Here is a 6290-nt window from a genome sequence, read left to right as displayed (position 1 = left end):
GGGGTAGTTCTACTCTGTGCTATAGGGTCACTATGAGCCGGAATTGACTCAACGGCAAAGGTTTGGTTTTTCGGTTCTTTAAAAAAACAAATGGCCACGCAGATACTGTCCAGGGTGCTGAAAGATGTTCCAGCCGACTATGAGGTCGAGCAGGTTTTAAGAACCCTGGGAGTAGAGGTGGTTCAGTGGTAGAATTCTCACCTTCCATGTGGGAGGCCTGGGTTCATTTCCCGGCCAATACACCTCGTGTGCAGCCACCACCTATTTGTCAGTGGAGGTTTGTACATTGTTATGATGTTGAACAGGTCTCAGTGGAGCTTCTAGGCTAAGACAGACTAGGAAGAAAGACCTGGTGAGCTACTTCTGAAAATCAGCCAGTGAAAACCCTGTGGATCACAGCCATCCAGTCTGCAACCAATCATGGGCACGCCACAGCACCAGGCAGTGTTTGTTCCATTGTGTATGAGGTGGCCATGAGTTGGGGTGCCAACAGTTAAAAACAACATAAACACCCCGGCATACTTGTAGGTGTTTGACACTATCCTTGCCAGTCCAGACACCAGAGTAAACAAAAGTGTGTCCTCTAGAGCCCGCCTACAGAGGAATTAAGTATTAAAATGTGTCCTGGGCCTCGTGAGCAGGTGTTGAGTCCTGCACTTTGACCCTCCATCGCCACACCCCGCCATCCAGGTGGGAAGGACTTGAGGGATGCAGAGTGGCAGGCTTGGAATAGATGCTTAGGACCCTGCCACGCTCTCCTCTTCCTTCTCATGGGCCCTGATGACATGGCACAAAGAAAGTCCAGTCCGTATGCTGGAGTTATTGCAAAGATGAGGCACGGGGCTACTGGGCTCAGCATTCACAATTTTGACCTCATTTGAACCCTGTGGGTTGTTCCTATTAGTTAGTACTCCTTCCATTGTCATCAACACAAAATGAACTCAAACTAACTTGAGCCAAAATGACATTTATTCGCTCTCAGAAGTGGTTAAGACCAAAGGTGGACTTCAGGCCTTGCTGGTTTCAGGCATGCACATAGCATCCATGGGATTCTCTCTCCACCTTGCAGCTTCTCAAGCTGGGTCTCTCTAATGATGTTGTAGTGTCTTTTTTGCTCACGGTCCAGGTGAGATGGTCTCTCTCCCAGGGTCCAGACATCAAATCTCATGGAAGAGGGATTGACAAACCAGATGGTGCAAACAGCTAACACACCTGGCTACTAATTGAAAGGTTGGAGGTTCCAGTCCATCCAGAGGTGACTCAGAAGGTGTGGTGATCTACTTCAAAAAAATCAGTCACTGAAAACCCTGTTGAGTACACTTCTACTTTGACACACACAGGATCACCATGAATTGGACCATCAACTTGATGGCAGCTGGTTGGTTTGGGGCCAAGTCACCAGAGTGTGTGTAGGGGAGAGAGCCATCAGGGCTCCCCTACGGTGTTGTCATTGTCAACTCATGGATGAAGAAGGTGGAGTAACTTGCTCAGAACCAGACACAGCACAGGGATCTTGTGTCCCTGAAGGCAGCTCTGTGGGACTCTCCCTCTGTGACCTCCTGACAAGCCACACTTACAGAGAGGGTTTTAAGTCCTGCCACTGGCCCTAAACAGGGATAACGGGCGGCTCTTGGCAATCGGGGTGCTGACAGTGCCTCAAGTTGACATGAGATGGGTATTTTACATTAACACTGAATTTAGAAAAGAGCCAGGGCACCGACTGGATGTCCCTGGATACCCAGCCCGGATCAGACTGCTGGGTGTAAAATCTCACAGTGTGTCAACACTCTCCCCTTCTTGATCGTGAGTTCCCTATCACCAGCTTTCCTGTCCCCTCCTGCCTTTTCATCCTTGCCCCTGGGCTCGTGCACCCATTTGGTCTTGTATTGTTTTATGGGCCTATCTAATCTTTGGTTGAAGGGTGAACCTCAGGAGTGACTTCATTAGTGAGTTAAAAGGGTGTCTGGGGGCCATACTCTCCAGGTTTCTCCAATCTCTCTCAGACCAGTAAGTCTGGTCTTTTTCGTGTGTGAGTGACTTAGAATTTTGTTCTACATTTTTCTCCAGCTCTGTCTAGTGCTCTCTATTGTGACCCCTGTCAGAGCAGTTGATGGTGGTAGCCAGGTACCATGTAGTTGTGCTGGACTCAGTCTGGTGGACACTGTGGTAGTTGTGGTCCATTAGTCCTTTGAACTAATCCTTCCCTTGCGTCTTTGGTTTTCTTCAATCTCCCTTGCTCCAGACGGGGTGAGACCAGTAGAGTATCTTGGATTGCCACTTACAAGTTTTAAGAGCCCAGATGCTACTTTACCCAAAGCAGAATGTAGAATATCTTCTTTATAAACTATGATTATGCCAATTGAGCTGGATGTCCTCCAAAACCATGGTCCTGAACCTTCAGCCTAGTAATTCAGTCCCTCAGGGAGCTTGCATATGTCTCTGGAGCTTATATGACCTTGCCTTGGTCAAGTTGTGCTGGCTTCCCCAGTATCGTGTACTGTCTTACCCTTCACCAGAGTTGCCACTTATCTATTGTTTAGCTAGTGTTCTTCCTTCCCCGCCTCTCCCCTCCCTCATAACCATCAAAGATTGTTTCTTTCTTTTTGGGGAGCACATTTTTGAGGAACACAATTCAATCCATAACAGTGAGCTTCTTCGAATGTTGTTTGCATCTAGGGAAGCCTAGAGAAACAGAATTTTTCTTTCCTTTTTAAATTTTATTATTTTCATATTTTGCCCCAAGATTTGACAGTCTACAGAGTGGTTTTTTAAAAAGAGCTAAATCAGAAAGAAAGTTCTTAGTATTACAGCTAAGTCATATTGAAGCACATGTCTTCTTCGACAGCTAACTCTAAAAAAGATACAAGTGATCCTGAGTGAAAACACAATGAAATGCATTCGGTGAGAGAAGGAAGATTCTGGAAGCTTGTAGAAAGCTAACTAATGAACTGACCTAAAGTGGATCTTGCACAGGCCCCAGTCTATTATCAAAATTCAGAAAACAGGGCGGAGACTTAATCCTGTGGACCTTCTCCTCGGCAGGTGGACAGGTAAGCTGAGTCACATATGAAGGGCCTTGGCTGGCGCCAGCTCCAGGGATTCCCCTCATTCTGTTGGACCTTCCCCTGTGTGTCCTCTGCCCCAGATCCTGGGCGAGCGCCTTCCTCTGTTTACAACAGGAAGGCACCCAAGTGGGAAAGCAGGAGCATCCTTGTTACTCATCCTTCCTGTCACGGAGCCCAGGCACTGCCGTTGCCTTTATGACACTGCGTTTATGACAGGCAGTGGGCTTGGGGTGAACTTGGGCCCACCATAAACCACCGGCTTGGTCAGTCCTCAGAGCAATCCGAGCGGCACAAATGTAAACAGGGATATCCACTGGCCATAACCAAACTCCCTTGTGCCTCATTTGTTCTGTGGTAGCACATGAAGCCCATCCCAGGCACACTCAGAGCCCCACCGTGCTCCGAGGCCTCTTCACAGACATCCTGGAAGCACCCAGAATGATGCAGAGCTGCTGAGACTCCTCATCCACCTTGGCCAGGACCCTACATACCACCCCCAGAGGGGACAGGGCAGCCCTGGGGAAAGCTGCTTCTTCAGATGTCAATTGCACCCCTCCCCGTTGGGGCTGCTTCTCCACTTCCTCTTGAGGCAACCCTTCTGAATCCCTCATCTGTGGAAGGCCCTTGTCCAGGACCCACCACGTCTATAGCGGCCCTACACTGTTTGGAAGGTGTGTCATGCTTGCCAGAGGGAGAGCTCTGGTCCATTTGGCAGGGAAGAAAGAGCCGAAGGAGACCTGTGGGGCTTCATGAACTTACGCCTGCAGGCAGCTCAGAGGGGAATGTTCAGGCAAGTGCCCGTCTTGGGCTTCGTTAGCACCTGTGGGTGGACCTGCAGACCCCGCCCTGCTCAGCTGTCCCCTCCCTCACTGTCACCCAAACCCCAGGCCCCTCCAGACTTCGCTTCTTCCCAGGCGGCCTTGGCCAGTGTCTGTGGTGCCCCTCACCTCCCTGCCCTCCCATTGCATCCCCTCAAACTCCTGATGGTGGGCTGAGCCAGCTGCTGCCTCTGCTTTGACCTGGGGCCGCTGCACAGGATATAGCCCACAGTCCAGTGCACACCTCCAGGGTCAGCAAGGCCTCCTCCAGGTTCAACCAGCAGGGTCAGCATCACCTGGAACTTGTTAAAAATGCAAATGTCAGGCCCCTCCCAGATCTGCTGAATCAGAAACTGGGGGCGGGGAGGGGAGAGGTGCAGCACTTGTGACTTAACACTCCCTTAGGGGATGGGTCAGGTTGAGATGTGCAATCCACTGCTGCGCCAATCTCCCTACATCACCTCAGAACCTTCGTTCCTCCCCCAACAAGCAGCTGCCACCAGAGCTGGCCAGCCTCTTCGCCCCGTCAGGAGCTGACCATCTCTTGCATGTCCAAGGCGGGCCCACCCGTTCTCTCTGGGCCCTGAGACCAGGCCCAGCCGAACATAGCCATAACACCGATTCTGAGCAGAGAGCGCCTGGGCTGAACCCCTCATGACCTGCCACCCCTTCCTGACTACAGCCCACTTCTCTGGCCTTCTCTGAGCCCTCCTCCTCAATGCAGTAGCCCCACTGCGGGTGTGAGGACTCTGCCCTGTTCTGTAAGCAGGAGCCGCCTCGGCCTCCACAGGACCTCGCGTGGAGCATCATTTACCTACCTCGTCACTGGTAAACCTCACCCACGGTGCTAGGAACTGAAGGTGTCCCTAAAATGATACACTAAAGTCCCAGCCCCCGTACCTGTGAGTGGGACCTTATCTGGAAATAGTTTTTTCTTTTGATATCCGTTAAACCAAACTGAGTAGGATGGCTCCTGATCCTAGTCCCTTCTAAGTGGTGTTTTATAAAAGCAGAGAACAGACGTGGAAACTGAGTCACACACATGAGGAAGGCTCCACCTCAGCACCAGAGTTGCTGACAAGAATCTTCCCCTAGAGCTGCTAGAGCTGAGCACTAGCTCTGCCAATGCCCTGAATTCTGTACTTTCCAGCCTCCCAAATTGTGAGACTACAAAATCCCTTCTTTCAAGCCACCCACCTTGTGGTATCTTGCTACGGAGGCTCTATGACACTAAGATACTTGGGGACCCAGTTCCAACAGCACCTCCTAAGAAGGCTTCACACTCCCACCCACCAGTGAGACCCCCCACCAACAGTGCTATACACCCCCTCCCAGCTCTACCAGGTACCTGAAGGCCGACAAACCTGCCCTACCCCAGCTCGTGTGCCCGAGGTGACCTCGGTGACTGCACGGTCAGGCAGCCCAACACTCCCCCTAAATGAAGAGCAGACACACAAGACCACAAGGGGGCACCGTGGTGGTCAGGGGCACCGAAGGTGGTCAGAGGCACCAAGGTGTCAAGATGTGGGGTATAGAGAGGAGGCAGACCAACCCCTAGGAAGCCCGATGATGGAGAGTACAGACATGGAGCAAACGGAGGGCAGGCCTAGCCATAGACACACACCCCACCCACCTGGGTCTAGAGAGCACGTAGATAAGGAGAAAGAAGACAGGGAGTCTGGAGGGGAGGAGCGCCTTATCACCAGGGCCTGCCCTCAAGAATCAGCGAAGATAACAGCCAGAGGAGAAATGTGGCATAAACCTGAGCTAAGGAGTTCTCAGAAGGGGCCCGAATTCTGTATCCTCCACCTCTTATTGAAGGTCACAAGGTTCAACACCTCTGAGGAGTCTGACAAGAAAGAAGCCCCTTCAAGCCAGCACTTCCTCCATGACAGGCCTCCCCTTCCTTCTCCTGACAGACCTGCCTCGGGTGCTAAAGGCGAGGCTTCCCATGAGGCAGAAGAGGACCTACCATCTGGAATCCTGGACTGTCCCCTGCCTGCTTCCCCTCCCCAACCCCAGCCAGGTGCAGAGCCTATTTTGATCAGCTAATATTCGTGTACACATTTATAATTACATACAATGGTATTTACAGTGTTCTGTATGTTTCTATAATTATCTCAAGCCTTGTTATTCAATATTATACTTTCAAAATACATAAGTATAAGCACTCATAATATGAAAATAGAAATGTCTACCTTTGTGAGACCATTAACTACGTCATTAGAAATCTGTAAATCATAAGAAAGCTATTTAGAATATTTCTGAACTTAGACATGGAAACAGAGAAGCATGAGAAGTATTTAAAGAACATAAACAGCCTTTACATTCACGTTGATCCAGAATGCTGTGACACAAGAAGACATAATCCAAACAACCTCCCTCATCTCTCTCTAACCTTGAAGAA

Source organism: Loxodonta africana, chromosome 2, assembly GCF_030014295.1.
Source record: "Loxodonta africana isolate mLoxAfr1 chromosome 2, mLoxAfr1.hap2, whole genome shotgun sequence".
In the NCBI taxonomy this organism is placed as follows: Eukaryota; Metazoa; Chordata; class Mammalia; order Proboscidea; family Elephantidae; genus Loxodonta; species Loxodonta africana.
Note: the sequence above shows the minus strand (reverse complement) of the source record.